At 40.3% G+C, this 18,444-nt stretch overlaps 1 pseudogene; it reads right to left on the bottom strand.

Moving 5' to 3' along the window:
- Positions 1-3,149: 3,149 nt before the first annotated feature.
- Positions 3,150-4,318, bottom strand: LOC101597661 (annotated as a pseudogene).
- Positions 4,319-18,444: the final 14,126 nt, after the last annotated feature.

Raw genomic sequence — 18,444 nt, 5'->3', positions numbered from 1 at the left:
CCCCAAAGCTGGGAAATTGCCATCAGGGCAGTTCTGCATTCCTAAGATCCTGAAGGGGAAGCAGCAACACACTACGGTATGCTGCTGCTGAGCTGGGACATGCAGGAGGGAATGCGTTAAATGCAGTTATACTTCCAATACTTTCAATTTATGATGATTTTATCAGTGTATGACACCCATCATAAATCTAGAAGCATTTTAACTCTTGCAGGCATTAACATTTAGTCCTGAAATCTCTGCTTCCAAGCCCTATTCTACAATGAATTAACTGTACAATCATGCTTCCTGCTTTGAATTGGAGACTATTAAAATCTTTTTTTTTTTTTTTTTTTTGTGAGTCATATCAACTTCATCTCCCCATCCCCATGGCTTCTTCTTCTTCTTCACTATGAGGATTGAGTAAGACAATGTGCCTCACTCAGGTGCTTTGAGACTTGCAAATGTTTTCAAAACTAAAAGGGATAGAATTGGCACAATGCTATCACTAAACTTAAAAACAAATACTCAAAACACTTTCATTCCAATTTTTAAATTATTTATTCATTTTTTATTGCATGTATGGGTTTTCATGTGTGAATGGGGTGAGTGCATGCCACAGCACATGTGTGAGGGCTGTCATCGTGTTCCACCTCAGCTGAGGTGGGGGTCTTTATTTGTTCACTGCTTCATTCATTAGATTCTGGGATGATGTCTTATTTCTGACTCCTTTTGAGCTGGAGGCATGCTGGAATTACACAGTCAGTCACAGCTTCTAGCCTAGGACCTGGGGATCTACTGAGCCATCACTCCAGCTCTATTTCCAATTAATTAGGCCCCTTAGACTTAAAGAGATACTTTTTATTTTTATTAAGTAGAAATTTGTGTGGACACATCATATGTTGGTACCATCATTTCCTTCCTCTCTGCCCCCACTCCACTGAGGGCCCTCCTCAGTGGGATTGCTGCTATTCACCTTAGGGTTGTGGGTTATGAATTGTGAGAGCAGCAGATAGTCATTGTAGGAAGTGGCAATGCCTCTGGATATTCCCTCCTACTTTGTGGCTTTTACAATCTTTCTGCTCCCTCTTCCACAAAATTCCCTGAGCTTAGCTGGGTGTGCTTTAAGTCTACTTAAAGTTGGGATCTCAGCAGCCTCTGGATTTCTACTTGACATGTTCTGAGTATCCTCAATGTCTGTCTCCATCACCCTGTCAGATATGCCTACAACTCAAGCTGTTCCACATTAGGAGCCACAGATGAGGGAGAACATGTGGTATTTGTCTTTCTGTGCTTGTCTGTCCATTGTTCTACAAATTTCATTATATAATTTTTCCTTATGCTGAGTAGAATTCCACTGTGTATATGCACCACATCTTTATAATCCAATCATCAGTGTACATCCGGGTTGATTCCAGTTCTTAGCTATTGTGTATTGAGCAGCTACAAACATGGTTATCAACTATCTCTGCAGTGAGGAGTGAAGCCTTTAGGGTGATGTCCAGTAGAGGAATCAATAGCTGGGTCAGTTGGTAGCTCTATTTGCATCTTTTTCAGAAGTCTTTATATTGATTTCCATAGTGGTTGTATAAGATTGTACTCCGACCAGCAGTGAATTAGGGTTTCTCTTTCCTCACATCCTAGCCAATATTGATTGTCAGTTGTTGTTTTTTTTTGTTTGTTTTGTTTTGTTTTTTAACTTTTGAGGTAGGGTCTCACTCTATCCCAGGCTGACCTGGAATTCATCATGTACTCTCAGGGTGGCCTTGAACTCAAGGTGACCCTCCTACCTCTGCCTCCCAAGTGCTAGGATAAAACCCGTACATCACCACGCCCAGCTTATCATTTTTTTTACAGGCTAATTATGGTTTTTATTAACATTTACCTAGTAAACAACTGACCTAGTAGACAACTGAAAGTAAATACTAGTGCTCTTGAGACGTGAAGGCTAAATCAATGGTGCATAGTTTTCAAGGCAAATGCATTGAATGATATGACGAGGGCCATTACACTAGTTTAAAAGACAGTGCAGCCCCCCTCACATATCGCTCACTTAAAGTGAATATTGAAATACAGTTGTGTATCTAACCCAAAGAAAGCCCATCACAATCTTAATGTTCTGTAACAAATACCCGCCTCTTATGTGCTTTGAAAATTTTATTTATGCCTAATTGTTAAGTCAAAGGTAATGTAAGCAGTATATTTAAAATAAGCTAATGACCTGCATGTTTTCATATGGATGTCAATATATCTACACAGGAAATACATGACAATCCTACCTGCCTATATAAAAAAATAGACTATCTTTCCAAATTTTGCATACTCATCACTGTAAGAAGAGGCATGCAGAATTTAAGGTTTCACAATGGTCAGAAAACGTTATTCCCACAATATTTCATTAGCATCTAACTCAAATGCTCTTAGATTACATAATCTAGAAGATATTTCGTCCATATAAAAGTCTGTCACTATTCTGAGAAGGCTCCAATGCTACCCTAGAATCCATCAGGAAGAACAGTGACGCAGTGTAGCACAGTGAATCCACCTGACTGCTGGCGCTCACTCAGAGAAACAGTCTGGTCATGATGAAAGAGTCAGAGCTGCGGCTGGGGAGCACTCCCTGTGGAATCCTCACCTGGCCAACACACGCTGTTTCTACCCAGGGGGACCATGGGATCAGGATGAAGTTACACCACCTCAGTTACCAACTCACCGGCATTCCTAGGCAGAGTAACTGGTCCAACTCCTCTCAAAGTAGTGCAGAACTAGTCTACCCACCTCAACCCAGAGTAACCAAGACTGGCAGGAGTGTAAACCCTAGCACATTCTTATGGCTGTATTAAGTGTGAAGAACAGCACACCTCTACCACAACAGTACTGTTCCAGGACGTAGGTAGGAGTAGTGGTAGTGAGAAAACAGACAATGGCACAATTAACAGAAAAGTAAAACATAAGCTTCAAAATCTACAATAAACCTGTATTCAAAGGAGTCTCACAGGCCAGTGGTGTGCTGAACTTTGAGCTCTGTGGTAGAGTTCTGCAATGGACTTGCAGGCCACTGGCATGGATAGGCTCATTTCCTGTCTGTTAAAGGGTGAACAAGCTACACAGAGCTATCATGGTTTCTACTGAGTGAAAGAAATCACAGGAGTTCCAGGTTATTCGTATCAGAATCATTCCTTGTGCAAAGTTTGATGTAGATGAACATAAAGTGACTTCTTGGTCAATAATTACAGTTTCTTCCTTTTAAAGTCAGTGGGTTTCTTGTATAGTTCCATTACAGTGGGCCCAGGTTTAATTTCATCCATCTCCATGAAAACAAAACACTTGGTGCTGGTAAACCTCTTTTTAGGTTCGTAGTGTTTGAATTCATAGAAGATAGCTGCACCTTTGGTTAATTTTTCAACATCCTTCTGGAGCTCAATGTCCACATTAAAATGAACATATGTATCTGCTTTTCTTGAGGCCACAGGAGTGTCTTGCACTGGAGTTAAGTCGATGCCATTCAAATCCTTCACACTGACTGTAATATAGGAATCGATGCATTGCCCAGCATCCTTCAGACCAATTTTCTCAATTCTGATAGTAAGGACATTCCTGGCTCTGAGGGCAACCTGGGTAATGAAGTACCAGAAACTCTAGCAGGAAAATAATCTGGAGACCCTGCTCCAGCATCACCCTCTCTTCATCCTCTTCAAATTCTAAATTCTCTTCTTCACCAGATGTTAAGATTTTTCTTAATGGGACAGGCTGAACATCAAATGGAAATTCTTTTTTTTTAATTTTTTTTTTGGTTTATTTTTATTTATTTATTTGAGAGCGACAGACAGAGAAAGAGGCAGAGTGAGAGAGAAAGAATGGAAGTGCCAGGGCCTCCAGCCACTGCAAACAAACACCAGATGCGTGCGCCCCCTTGTGCATCTGTCTAACGTGGGTCCTGGGGAATCGAGCCTCGAACCGGGTTGCTTAGACTTCACAGGCAAGCGCTTAACCGCTAAGCCATCTCCAGCCCGGAAATTCTTTATTACATGTAAGAATATTCTTTAGGATTGGTTCTAGCTTCCTTAGGTCCTCCAATTGAAATTCTTGGGACTGTGTGGACTGTAAAGCTGCACTTCGCAAATCTAAGCATGTTGCGATTTTGCCTATGGTTTTCTTTTGTTCTTCTGTAAATGCAGACTTATTGGGCTGAGCCTGGGCCTTCTTTTGTAGATGTCTTTTGTAGATCTCTGATACTCATCTATCGCCCCCACCAGCTGGCCCCAGGAGTCGAAGTCAGCGCCTCTTCTAAAACTGCCCCCCACCCCCAGGGCTGCAGCAGACTCTGGGTCACTTCCGACATGGCCGGTCCCTACCCCACCCCCTTCCCGCCCCGACCCGGTGAGACCGGGCTCTAGGGCGCCATCCTTCCCGGGCCTGGCCCTGACATGAACAGGGCCAGAATCTCAGTTGATATTTATTTATTTATTTATTTATTTATTTATTTATTTATTTATTTATTTATGCTGTTTATTTTTTTACTTATTTATTTATTTATTTGAGAGCGACAGACAGAGAGAGAAAGAGGCAGAGTGAGAGAAAGAATGGGGGCACCAGGGCTTCTAGCCACTGCAAACGAACTCCAGACACGTGCACCCCCTTGTGCATCTAACTAACGTGGGTCCTGGGGAATCAAGCCTCGAACCAGAGTACTTAGGCTTCACAGGCAAGTGCTTAACCGCTAAGCCGTCTCTCCAGCCCCTCAGTTGATTTTTTACTGATTGCCATCCTGACTAGAGTAAGGTGGAATCTCATAGCTGTTTTAATTTTTATTTCCCTCATAGTTAAGAATGTTGAACTTTTTTTTATGTTTTTTGTTGTTGTTGATGTTGAACATTTTTTTAAGTGAGTACTAGCCATTTGTATTTCTCCCATTGAGAACTCCTTATTCAGTTCTATGCTCCATTTTTTCAGTGGATTGTTTGATTTTTCATTGCTTCTTCTTCTTCTTCTTCTTCTTCTTCTTCTTATTATTATTATTATTATTATTATTATTATTTTTAGTTCTTTGTAGATTTTAGATATTAGGTCTCTGTCAGTGGTATTGCCAGCAAAGATTTTCTCCCATTCTGTGTGTAGTTTGTTGGCTCTGTTTATGGTCTATTTGTCTATACAAAGGCTTTTTAGCTTCATGAGATCCCAGTGGTTCAGTGATTGCTTTATTTCCTGCGCTACTGAGGTGGAGTTCAGGAAATCTTTCTTTACTTTCATATCATGGAGATTTCTCCCTATTTTTTCTTCCAGGCATTTAAGAGATTCAGGTCTTAGGTTGAGGTATTTCATCCACTTGGAATAGATTTCTGTACATGGTAAGAGGAGTGTGTCTACTTTTATTTTTCTACATGTGGTTATCATCCAATGTGTCCAGCACCATTTGTTGAAGATGCTGCTTTTTCTCCAGTGTATAATGTTGGCTCCTTTGTCAATGATCAAGTAGCTGTAGTTACTTGAACTAGGGGCTGGATCTTCAATTCCATTGGTCTATATTTCTGTTTTTATGACATCATGCTGTTTTTGTTACTACGTTTTTGTAGCAGCTGTGAATAGGGTATGGTGGTCCTTCCAGAGGTGTTTCTTTTGCTGAGGATAGTTTTGACTATCTAGGACCTTCTGTCATTCCATATGAATTTTGAGTTATTTTTTTCTGACTCTGTGAAGAATAGTGCCAGGAATTATATTGGTATTGCGCTGAATCTGAATATTGCTTTTGCTAGGATTGTCATTTTCACAATATTAATTCTACCTATCCAGGAACATTGAAGATCTTTCCATCTTCTCATGTCCTCCTCAATTTTTTTCTTAAATGCTTTTGTTTTCAATATATAGGCTTTCACATCCTTGGTTACTGTAATTCCAAGGTATTTGATATTTTGTGGCTATTGAAATGAGATGGTGTCTCTTATTTCTATCTCTGTGTATTTATCTTTTGCATGTAGGAAGGCAACTAATTTTTTTGTGAGTTGATTTTGTATCCTGCACTTTGTTGAAGTAATTTATCACCATTAGAAGTTTTATGGTAGAGTCTTTTGGGTCACTTATATATGGGATCATGTCATCTCCAAATAGGGCTAACTTGACTTCTTCCTTTCCCATTTGTATCCCTTTTATATCTCTCCTGTCCTATTGCTTGGGCTAGGACTTTTAGACTATGTTGAAGGGCAGCGGTGAGATTGGGCTCCCCTGTCTTGTTCCCAACCTTAATGAAATGCCTTGAGTCTTTCACCATTATGTATGATCTGGGCTTTAGGTGCTTTGTATATGGCCTTTATCATATTGGAATATAAACCCTGCATACCTAGCTGTTCTAGCATTTTGATCATGAAGTGATGTTGTATTTTGTTGAAGGTCTTCTCTGCATCTATTAAAACGAACATATGGGGCTGGAGAGATGGCTTAGCGGTTAAACGCTTGCCTACGAAGCCTAAGGACCCCGGTTCGAGGCTCGGTTCCCCAGGTCCCACGTTAGCCAGATGCACAAGGGGGCACACGCGTCTGGAGTTCGTTTGCAGAGGCTGGAAGCCCTGGAGCGCCCATTCTCTCTCTCCCTCTATCTGTCTTTCTCTCTGTGTCTTTCACTCTCAAATAAATAAATAAAAATTTTTAAAAAATGAACATATGGTTCTTGTGTTTAAGTTTATTTATGTGGTGTATTGCATTAATTGATTTGTGAAAGTTAAACCATCCCTGTATCCCTGGGATGAAGTCTGCTTAATCAAGGTGGATAATACTTTTGATGTGCTGTTTTGTTTGCAAGGATTTTGTTCGGGATTTTGTTAAATTTTGTATCTATTCTGCTTGCAGCAGAGTTTGACACACATTGTGCACTCATGAATTTTTTTTTGGACAAGCGGATGGGAATGATTAACATTGAATTTTTTATTAAAATGGCTAGCTAAGAGCTGGGGAAATGGCTTAGCTGTTAAGGTGTTTGCCTGGGAAGCCTAAGGACCCCAGTTCAATTCCCCAGGACTCACCTAAGCTAGATGCACAAGGGGCACATTCATCTGGAGTTCATTTGCAGTGGCTAGAGGCCCTGGGGTGCCCATTCTTTCTTTCTCTCTGCCTCTTCCTCTCTCTGTCTCCCCCTCTCTCTCAAATAAAGAAATAAAATATTTTTTAAATAGGTAGTTAAGGGCTGGGGAGATGGATCAGCAGCTAAAATCGCTTTATGCACAAGCATGATGGCATGAGACTGAATTTTGTGGGTAAATAGTTGGGCATGTCCACTTGTCTCTATAACTCTAGTCCTGAGGGATTTGGATACCAGAGAACCACTGTGACTCATTTAAACTGCAACTCCAGGTACACAAAGATACTTTGTCTCAAGGAAATATGTGTATAAGTTATAGTAGAGGACATCCTATATTCTCCTGTGCACTCCACACAAATACCACACACCATACCACACATACTATGCATGCACATACACAAAAGTATATACTCATTTTAATCAAATAAGAACTGATCAACAACTTGCTATACATAAGGGTTATCAGCATAAATAATTTCAGTATTTACTAGGTTTTCCAAATACCTGATTAGACATTGGCCAGTTTTTAGGGTCCTGCAGCTTCACGAAATGCTAGTAATAATGATGATATTAAATAACCATTTTCTGTGGGCCTTTTAGGAGATTTACATGTTATGAGTAGATCCTAGCAATTTTTACATTTTACATGTAAAGAAACTGAGTGTCAGAAAGAGTAAATAGTTTGCCAAACATCACACAATTCCCATATGGTAGAGGCAGCTCTCACACCAGGATGTCTTCTAGAATGCGTGCTGACTTCTTCTTCTCCTTTGAAATGCCTTCTTGAATGAGGATCAGCAATGAACTCAAGGACTAGTAGATGAACAGATCAAGGTTCGTGAACACCTTACAGAGGACAGATTTGCAGCACCAGGTCATGTTACAACTCTCTGAAGAGGGTCACTTCACAGAAATCAGAGGAAAGCTAGCGTGGGTTGTTTTCTGGCAAAATCAGAAAGTCTTGGAGTTTACCATACCATTGTTGTAAGATGCAACAATTTTAAATAACAAATAATTTTTACATGTTGACTGAAATAAAACAAAGTTTTTAGTTAGTGTCAGTCTATCTTACCTCTCTCCCTGGATATAAAATTCCTGGACATGGAAGAAACTGTGTGTGTGTGAGAGAGAGAATCCTATTTCCTCACAGAACACAAAACATGATATTTACTTATGCTAAAATGAGTACCAATGAATTCAATGAATTAGATATTTTATTTTTTCTGCTATAATTCCCTTCTCAGGCACATTAAAGAGATAATACATTCTTGGGAAACACTTGACAATGAATGAAGGATGGAATGAGTAATTCTCCAATATCAGTTTCAAAATTCAGTTACTACAACCTTTATTGATTCAGCCTCTAAACTATCAAAGTATGAGCAAATATAAGAAAATCAAATGTTTCTTGGTCCACATAAAATAAATCTGAATAAGCCTTTTTAGATATCAGCTAGCAATGGCTTCTGGTCAAAACTATGAGTTTACTGGAAAATGTGAGAGAATTACAAGTTCAGGTCAGTGGGAAGCTGCCTGTGCAGCTTCACATTGCTCCAGACAGTGGACATTAGATATATTTATGGGCTTTCAGAGCAGAGCAGGCTGTAATACAATTTTAGCTCATCTAATTGAGAAAGAAAAATGGGAACTGCTTGCCAGGCATGTCAGTGTAAGCCTTCCCTGGATCCCTGGCATTTGTATCAATACAGGAAGCTTGGAGGTAAATTGAATTTATGGACTTGTGAACAATAAATCAATTTTCCATGGAAAAACCCTAGTACCAGAGCTTATATACAAGCTTCCTCCTGAGCTATTTTTATTTGTTCTTGCTTAGAGTATTGTACAAAGCAGACAATTGTAACAAGTGTAAACAAGTCATTTTGGCAAGGAAGCTATTTAAATATTTTGCTCTAATAATGGAACTTTCCAATTTTTACCTTTGACTACACAACAGACCATGGAATCCCCCACAACCTTTAGATTTTCATCACTCTTCAGAGTTATAAAACAGCAAAAAGAATGGAGCATATTTTAATCATTCTTATATCCTCCTAAAACTTCAGCTTTCTTTGGTGTAAAAGACAATTGAATATACTAACAAAATACAGTCTTAGAGAAGCCCATGGTGGCCCCAATAATGAAAACAAGGATCTTAAAAACATGGAAATGTATCCATGTTGCACCATATGGGTTGACAGTAGGAAACAGCTGGCCCTTCAGATAGACAGACTGCAGAGCTCAACAGCAGGATGACTCACATGTATGTGGGCTCAATTCAGGATGAAAAGGGTAGTGAAGCTTAGCTGAGCTCATACCATCCTTATTGAGGAGTGACTAAAATGAACTGGTACAGTCATGCTTGCATTGCTGGCAGAAATCACCTGAACAAGAGCAGCTTGTAGGAAAAAAAGTTTATTTTGGCTTATAGACTTGAGGGGAAGCTCCATAATGGCAGGGGAAACCACGACATGAGTAGAGGGTGGACATCATCCCCTCACTAACATTAGGTGGGCAACAGCAATAGGAGACTGTGCCAAACACTGGCATGGGGAAACTGGCTATAACACCCATAAGCCCACCCCAACAATACACTGCCTCCAGGAGATATTACTTCCCAAAACTCAATCAGTGGAAAACCTAACATTCAAAACATGTAAGTTTATAGGGAACACCTGAATCAAAACACTACATTCTGACACTGGCCCCCATAAACTGATAATCATACATTATATAAAATTTAATGCATTTAGTCTAACTTTAACAGTCCCCATAGCTTTTTTTTTTTATTAATTAGTTTTGTGCTCAACGAATACAGTCAATTTGGTACCATTGTTAGGCTCATCCATGTCCTACCCCCTCCCCCTGGCCCCTCCTTGTTGAGGTATATGGGTCATGCATTCTGGAGTTAGCCCACAGTTATGGGTAGGATAAATGTCTCTGCATTTCATGACTCAACATAGCTCTGACATTCTTTCTGCCCCCTCTTCTGCAAACTTTCCCTGAGCCATGTTAGGTTCATTTTTGGTCTGCTTCAGTGATGAGGTGTTGGGAGCCTCTGGGTCTCTAGAAATCTGATTTGGTAGGAGTTGATTTTTGTCTGTGTTGATCTCCTTCACCCTGTGCTGGTACCTGCTTCACAAAGAAAACAGCACCCTTGCTTGTTTCACCATTGTTCTTGGTTTCAGCCAGGGCCCTTTTGAGGTATGATGAGGTGGCTCTCTCCTTAGAATCTGTGTCTATCTGAAAAAGAGAAGCAGATTCTCCAATGGAGAGTAAAGTTAGAATCCAACAAATGAGATAGCCCTTACTTTTTTATAGAGAATTTAATAGGTATAGGCCCTCTTGTAGCCCACAATTAGTGGTAGCTTAATAATGGAGAGCAGACTCATGTTTGGATATGGTTCTGACTTGTTCCCCAGTTCCAGCTATGGGTCTTATACCACTGAAGGGATCATTTAGACAAATCAAGAGCAGTTGGTTTCCCACCATGGCTATGCACCACTATTGCACTTGTGTGAGCATCACGACAGGTTATTTTCTGCTAAGTAGGTTAGACCATGAGTTTCTTAGACAGACATTGGTCATTTTTCCCCCAGTCGCCCATGTAACACCTTCTGGCACTAGATGCGCTGACTGTCTAGGGATTGACTCTCTCCCAGCTTCCTGCCATGCCATTCCATTTTATGTGTCAACTGCATATGGTGTCTTCAGCAGAAGGGTCTTACCACTAACTTTTGGTGGGTCATCAAGTACTCTGACCGAAATCTGTCTTTCTTTTAGGAAACCTTGTAGGTCTCTCTGATCCAAAGCTCATTGTGGATGATAGCCGCATGCTGGTACTGGGAGTTACAGGTCAGTGCCCACTAAGAAAAGGAGGAAAAAGATAACTAATATAAAGAGTTTGAGAGAAGAGGGGGGAGAGAGAGAAGCTATAGAAGATTAAGGTCAGTCTTCATCATATCCTCTCCAGTGTCTTGTAGTTCAGGTGTTCCCTGTAAGGGCCTGGTGAAGGTTCAGCCATTTGGTCTGCCTCTTAGGATGTAGAATTTTATGGTACCATTGCCGTTTGAGTCTAGATTTATGTTTCCCACCCCCTCTGTTGCCCTCTCCTCCCTCCCCACCCATCCTATTGTCTAGTCCTCGATATGCTTGCTGGGTATGTAAGGCATCTTGGGTAGATTCAGTTTACGTGCTGTAAATGAGTGAGACTATGTGGTGATTTTCTCTCAAATACCCCCATAATCTAAGGTCTTTTAACTGAGCCATAATACCAAAAAAGTCCCCCCCAAAAAACCATAATGCCACAGAATAAATATGCATTCTGCAAAAGATGACACCAGGCAGAGCAAAGAAACTAACACATGATGTAAACAGGGCAAACATCAAACTCTGGAGCTACAAGTCCAACAACTCAAGTCAGTGAAAAGCCTCCAAGTCCAATAATTCTAACCAGCAACAAGTCTCTGGAATTCCAATTCCACCCCTCCAGCTAGACTACTCATAGTCCTGGAAAACTTCATCTGGGGTTGGCAGCTCTCCTTGGCAGCCTTCACATGGTCACAGAATCTCCACTGAGTCTCCACTGTAACCTACGGTTCATCCTCACAGCTCCATCGAGCCTCCATGCAGGCATCCAGCAAACCTGCTTCACATTGGCCACGGCTGTTTCCAAACCACTATACTGCACTGGAAACTCAGTGACACACTCTTTCTTGTATTTTTTTATGCCCCAAAATACCAGGTAGGGTGCCAATTTGTTAATTCAGTGGGGAGTAAAGCAGATCTTGAAGAACAGAACACTCCTTGACCTCTCAGGCCCCTTCAAAAGAGTCTATGTTCTTCCTGTTGCCCCAGTGCAGGTCAGCTGGCCCATTCTCAAAGATTATAATCTGTCATAATTGCAGCTGAATGGGCAGAAGTTTCAGCCCAAAGATTTTTTTCTGTGCCATATCCTTCTACATATACTAGTCAGTTTCTACACATTGCAACCCTGCACAACTTCTCAGCACATATGCCTCTCACACAAACTTGTTTCTAGCCCAGTCCAAACAAAGCTCCTTTTCGCCCTCATAAGCCAAATCTCAGAGTGCATTTAGGTCTTGCAACTCTGACAAGAATAATCCATCAAGCTGTACTTACAGCATTGCAAGGTGTCTCATAGGCCAAGATTTTAATTCACCCACATTCCTCTTGAAAATCAGCTCCCAAAGGCCAAAGTTCCATAGTCAGGAATCTAGCAGCAAATGACTCCACTCTCATTACCAATATTACTGTTGCAGTCAGGTTTGCATTGCTGGTAGAAATCACCTTACCAAGACCAGCTTGTGTGGAAAAAAAGGTTTATTTTGGCTTGCAGACTCGAGAGGAAGCTCTATAATGGCAGGGAAACAATAATATGAGCAGAGGATGGACATCACCCCCTCACCCACTTTAGGTGGGCAACAGAAATAGGAGAATGTGTCAAACACTGGCATGAGGAAACTGGCTATAGCACCCATAAGCCCACCCCAAAAAACACACTGCCTTCAGGAAGTATTAGTTCCCAAATCTCCATCATTCAGAACACCTAAGTTTATGGGGAACACATGGATCAAGCCACCACAGGAACTATAAGATAGTGATACATGGAGCAACAAGGGCTGTGGCCTAGAACAACTTAATAGAAGTAAAGAAGAAAGCCTCCCTCTTAGCATCAGTCTGTTTTGTAGTATCTTGCTGGCAAGTGTCATTGTTCAAACCCAACCAGAACATAAAATGAGAGAAGTAAGGGTTAACTTGCACAAGACCACTTCCCAGCAGGCTAATAGCAAAACCTTTCTTAAAGGCTAGTGAACCGAGATGCAACCCAGTGTTTAAGGTCTCAAGGCCAGAGCACCCAAAGCTAGTTGTGTCTCTGCACATGCTGATAGGAAAAGGCCAAAGGCCAATTATTTACCGTACTATGGTATAACCACACAGTCCCTAATTGCAGCTAGAAAGGGATAGCTACTTCTAAAGTCATAAAGTCTGTAATTCATGGCTCTCATAACAACATCCGGTATCAAAAGAACTCTGTATATTACTCTAGAATGACTGGGGCAAAGTGGTCCTATAATGACTTCAGTCATCACAGTCTTCCCCAGTGAGCAGCTGAAGGGAATGTTGTCCATTTTCTCACTTAGTTTTGTACTCAGAAAAAAAAAAAAAGTGCAATGGAAGAGGTCAGCCTTCTCACATAGCATGATGAAACTGTGCAGATTTCACCTGCAGAAACCCAGTGTCAGGTACCATGCTGGGGTTTGAAGTACCTCCATCTCTCTGTTGGGAAAAGGGTGCTTTGTTTAAACAGCATAATTGTAATCCCATCCTACACATTAGAAACCAAACCTGAAACATATTGAGAAAAAGAGTGCTGAGACATGGTATGCCTTCCACCAGATCTGCTTCCTTCAAGTTATCAGCAGTCAACTGGTCATGGCCAAACAAAACTGAGCCCAGTTCACATGCATTTCACAAGTTACATAGCACTTTTCTGTCAAAGCTCACCCAAAGGAGAAAGCTGTTGGCAGATTGAATGCTGCTGCCATATCCTTTAAGGAGTGAGCATTTTATAGTTCCCATTGCCTCCATATTTAATATCCATCATGATTTCAGTATGTTAAGATTAGCAATTATGTCAATAACTACAATAGCTACTTATGAGCTTTATACGTGTGCACCCCTTTTCACATTTCTCATTTAATTCTCTCAACAACCTTAGTTTTCATTCTTTTGTTTTGTTTTTTCAAGGTAGGGTCTCAATTTAGTTCAGGCTGACCAGGAATTTACCATGTAGACTCAGGGTGACCTTGAACTCTTGGCCATCCTCCTCCCTCTGCCTCCTGAGTGCTGGGTTTAAAACCATATGCCACATACCCGGCTCTTATTTTTCATTAAGATGGCAATGCAGAAAGTTCAGGATTCCCACATGTGAGCCCTAAACCTTGGCATAGACACCAGTTTATGAGTCCCCACTTAAAAAATTATTTATTCATTTATTTATTTATTTATTTATTTATTTACTTGCTTACTTACTTACTTACTTATTTGCAAGCACGGAGAGACAGAAAAGAGAAAGAGAGAATTGGTGCACTGCAGTTTCCAGCCACTACAAATGAACTTTAGATGAAAGTACCTCTTTGTGCAGCTGGCTTAACATGGGCACTGGGGAATTGAACCCAGGTTGTTAGGCTTTGCAGGCAAGAACCTTAACAGCTGAGTCATCTCTCCAGACTATTTTGTTTATAACATTGTGTTGACAGTGCCTATTCTATTTTACCTAAGGGCTACTATGAAGATCAACTAAAAGAAGCTATAGAAACTCTTTATAATTTCTCGAAAACATTTTTAGAAAAAGACTGAGTTACATGCCTCTGAATAAATTGCCCATATACTGTGCACTTTCCCCTAGGTTCAAATGAATATTAGGTCAAGTAACAAGAAAAATCAGAACTAGGCTAAGGAGATGGCTCAGCAGTTAGAGGTGTTTGCTCACAAAGTTTGACAACACAGGTTAAATTCCACAGCACCACATAAAGCCAAACTCAAAAAGTGCATATATCTGGCATTTCTTTGCAACAACAAGAAACCCTGGCACTGACACATGTGCCTGCAAACACACACACACACACACACACACACACACACAAATAAATAGTTTAAAAAAGAATCATAGCTAATAAAAAAAAACCCTTAAGGTCTTTAAAGAGAGAAAAGATATTACTTCAAATGTACACTTAATGCAAGCCATCTTCCCATGCTAAGTGAACTGGATTTATTGTGTGGCAGGGCTCTACACATGCTCCTGAGTGGCTTCCCGCAGCATGGAATACTTTCAAAAGAGCAGCTGTGTAGAAATCAAAGTTCTCAGATGTGATGTCTCATGGGACCAATATGCTCCCTTGGGCTTTTAAAGAGATCTCATCATCATATTTCCTATTTGAGTTTAATAGACTGTGTTGTAATCAGACATACAGATATCCCTGATTAGCAAGAGGACTATCTCGGAATATGAGGACCAGGCTGCATTTTGTAACTGTGAAATCCAGTGTGTTCAATATTGTGCTAATTCTCAAGAGATAGAACACCCATCCAACTCTACTGATTAAATACTAATGTTTACTTAAAGATGGACAGAAAACCTCTGGGAAAGAAATAAATGATTTAAAGCCAAACCACATTACAGCTCCAAATCATTAACTGAAGAGTAAAGTGAGTAACTATTTCCACTCAATTTTTTAACCAACTCATTATCTGAGAATGCATTTAACCTGGATCTGTATTTTTTAAAGGAACAATCATGATTACATAGCTTTTCAAAGCTATACATTAAGAGAAATACCTAATGGAACAGCTTTCAAGGTTGAGTCTCAGATAATTACAAAGCAAAGGACTATGGTTTTTAGATATAAAATAGAAAAGTGACCTTCCATAAATATCATAAACCCTTTCACCTGAATTTCCTCACTGAAGGAAGAAGTGACCAGATAAATCTCTGCCCAGCAACACCCTTGCTTTCTAGGATTTCTCCAACCCTGCTCATGTTCAGGAAGCCCAGTAAACAGAGGGGATGATCAGGGTAGTAAATTCTGGGTGCTAGGCATATCTCTTGGTCACTTAAGTGTACTTCCCTATGCACAAGGCATTTTTGAAATGTGTTTCAGTTGAACTGTGCTCTGCATTTTTTTTGGTTTATTTTTTTTTGCAGTGCTTTATATCCATAGTGACTCCTCTCCCTTTCTCTGCCCCATTAGCTCAGCTGGGCCCAAGGACCTACAGTGACTCCCATCCAGCAGATAGACAGGATGATGGAAAGTCTGGGTCTGTTCCCCAGGACCATTGCTCTGGGTTTGCTCCATTGCTCAAGGAGATAGGAAGGCTCAACTGAACAGCATGTGGCAAAGCACTATTTGCACATGAAAGAGAAGATGGCCACTAGCATCATATTGCCTGAAACTGGAGGACAATTTCCCTTGAACCTTGATTTAAACTCTGGTGAAAATAATAACCCAAGTTCTCCACTTATCCTTCCTGCATAGATATTTGCTTTGTTTTTTTTTTTTTTATCACCTGGAGGATGTTATATTAAACAAATTAAGCCCAACACAGAAAACAATATATGCCGTATGATCTCACTCATAGCTAGAATCTAAAAAAGTTGACCACATCTAGAGAAGAATAGTGTTACCAGAGAGTAGGAAGGCATGTGGGAGGGGAGGGAGGGGAGGGAGAAAAATTGGTCAGCAGGTAGCCACAGGAATAAGTGCCACTGTTCTATTACACAGTGTAGTGAACATACTTAGCAATGCATTATATATTACAAAGTAGCTTGAATAGGCAAGTTTAGCTATGACAGAAAAAAAATATTAATGGGATTTTGAATAGAGTAATGTACATGGAAAAATATAGGGAAACTTCCCAGAAAAGAAAAAAGAAAGGAAAAAACCTTTTGTAAGCCACTGTAAGTCTAGTACTACCCTGTTACCAAAGTCAGATGAATACACTATGAGGTGGAAAACAGCTATAATCAGATACCTCTTATACATATATAAAAATCAGTAAGTTGCTAGCAAAAGAAGATTAGTAGCAATTTGATTAAGTAGGATTTATTCACCTTGTGTGAAAGAGAGATGCAACATATGAAAAATCATCTAGCTTGCTGTGGGGACTCTGAGTACCCTAGTTTGGATCCCCAGATCAGACCTCACACAAAGCCAGAAGAAGCTATGGTGGACTTCTGTAAGCTCAGTGCTCCTGTGACAGAAGAGAGGTGGAGACAGGACAATTTCCCAGAAGCTTAAGAACAGATCAGTAGGGTTGTACCATGGCTTAGCAGTTAAGGCACCTGCCTATGAAGCCCAAGGAACCACACATGCATAAGGATTCTCCAGGTCCCACATAAGCCAGACACAAAAAATGACACAGCTGTGCAAGATCGCACATGTGCAAAAGGTGGTGCACACGTCTGGAGTTCAATTACAGTGGCTAAAGGTGAGCCAATTCTCTCTCTCTCTCTCTCTCTTCGTCTCCCTTTCTCTTTCTTTCTCTTGCTCTCACTCTCTCACATAAAACATAAAAAAGAGGCCAGTCTATTGGGCTTACCTCAAAAAAAAAAAAAAAAAAGTAAAGAATGGATCACTGAATAACAAACAGTAAGAGACCCTGTCTCAAAATGAAGTGGAAGGCAAGAACTGACCCAAAGGTTGTCCACTGACCTCCAAACACCCTGTGGCACATGTATGCCTATAGTCACACAAGAACACACATACACACACACTTACACAAGAAAGAAAGGTCGGGGAACACTGCAGAAGAAGGCGGCAGAATTATTGTAAGAGCCACAAGGTGAGAAGGAGTATCCTGAACCATTATCTCAACTACCACCCAGAGACTGACTGATGCATTCATGACCCCACAGTGAATACTCATAACCCCACTGAGGAGGGTGCTCAGTGGAATGGGTCTGGACAAGAGGGAAAGTAAGAGAATAATCCAATGGAAATATAACCAATATACAATATGTTCATAGAGTAAAGTTCACAATTAATGAAAAAAATAGGAAAGAAACAAACAAAATCAACCAAAACATTCCATATACCACCTTAATAAAATGGAGAGAGAAATGCATAATAATGTCAACTGAAGCAAAAAAAAAAAAAAAATAGTGTATCAGCTACTTTCTCATGCTGTGAGCAAATATCCAAACAGAAGCAACTCAAGGAAAGGAAAGAACCCATGTTGGCTTACAGTTCCTGAATGCAGAGTCCATTGCAGGGAAACCATGGCAGGTCAGAGTGGGAACAGAGCTGGTTACATCGCTCCAGAGTCAGGAAGCAGAGAGAAAAACAGCAATTGAGACCTGGTTACAAAACTTCAAGGACTTCCCAGTAACTAATTTCCCTCAGCAAGGCTGTACCTCCTAAAGGTTCTATAACCTTCCCAAACAGCCCCCTCTACTAGTGACTAAGTATTCAAACACAAACCTACATGGAACATTTTACATTGGAACCACAACAAACAGTAAAGTCCAGAAATTATTTATGATAAATAACCATTACAAACTAGACATAGAAAGGTACTTCCTGTATCTGTAAAAAGGACATTTATGAAAATTCCATAGCTAATCCTATACACAATGGTGAAAGCTGGAAGCCATTCCCTTAGGATTACTGGCATCCCGAGTCATTCAATAAGCAAAACGATTAAAAAATTTCCAGAATGGAAAGGAGAAAAAGTAATATTATCCCTATTTTAAGACATAATGACATTTGCTTATATTTAGAAATCCTTCACAACCCACTAAAAAAGGACAATAGAATGAATGACTTAGCAAAGTAGCAGGGCATGTGAACAAACTGTATAAAGTACATACATTTTTATGA

This window comes from Jaculus jaculus, chromosome 4 (assembly GCF_020740685.1).
Source record: "Jaculus jaculus isolate mJacJac1 chromosome 4, mJacJac1.mat.Y.cur, whole genome shotgun sequence".
NCBI lineage: Eukaryota > Metazoa > Chordata > Mammalia > Rodentia > Dipodidae > Jaculus > Jaculus jaculus.
Note: the sequence above shows the minus strand (reverse complement) of the source record. Positions and strands in the feature narration are given on the sequence as shown.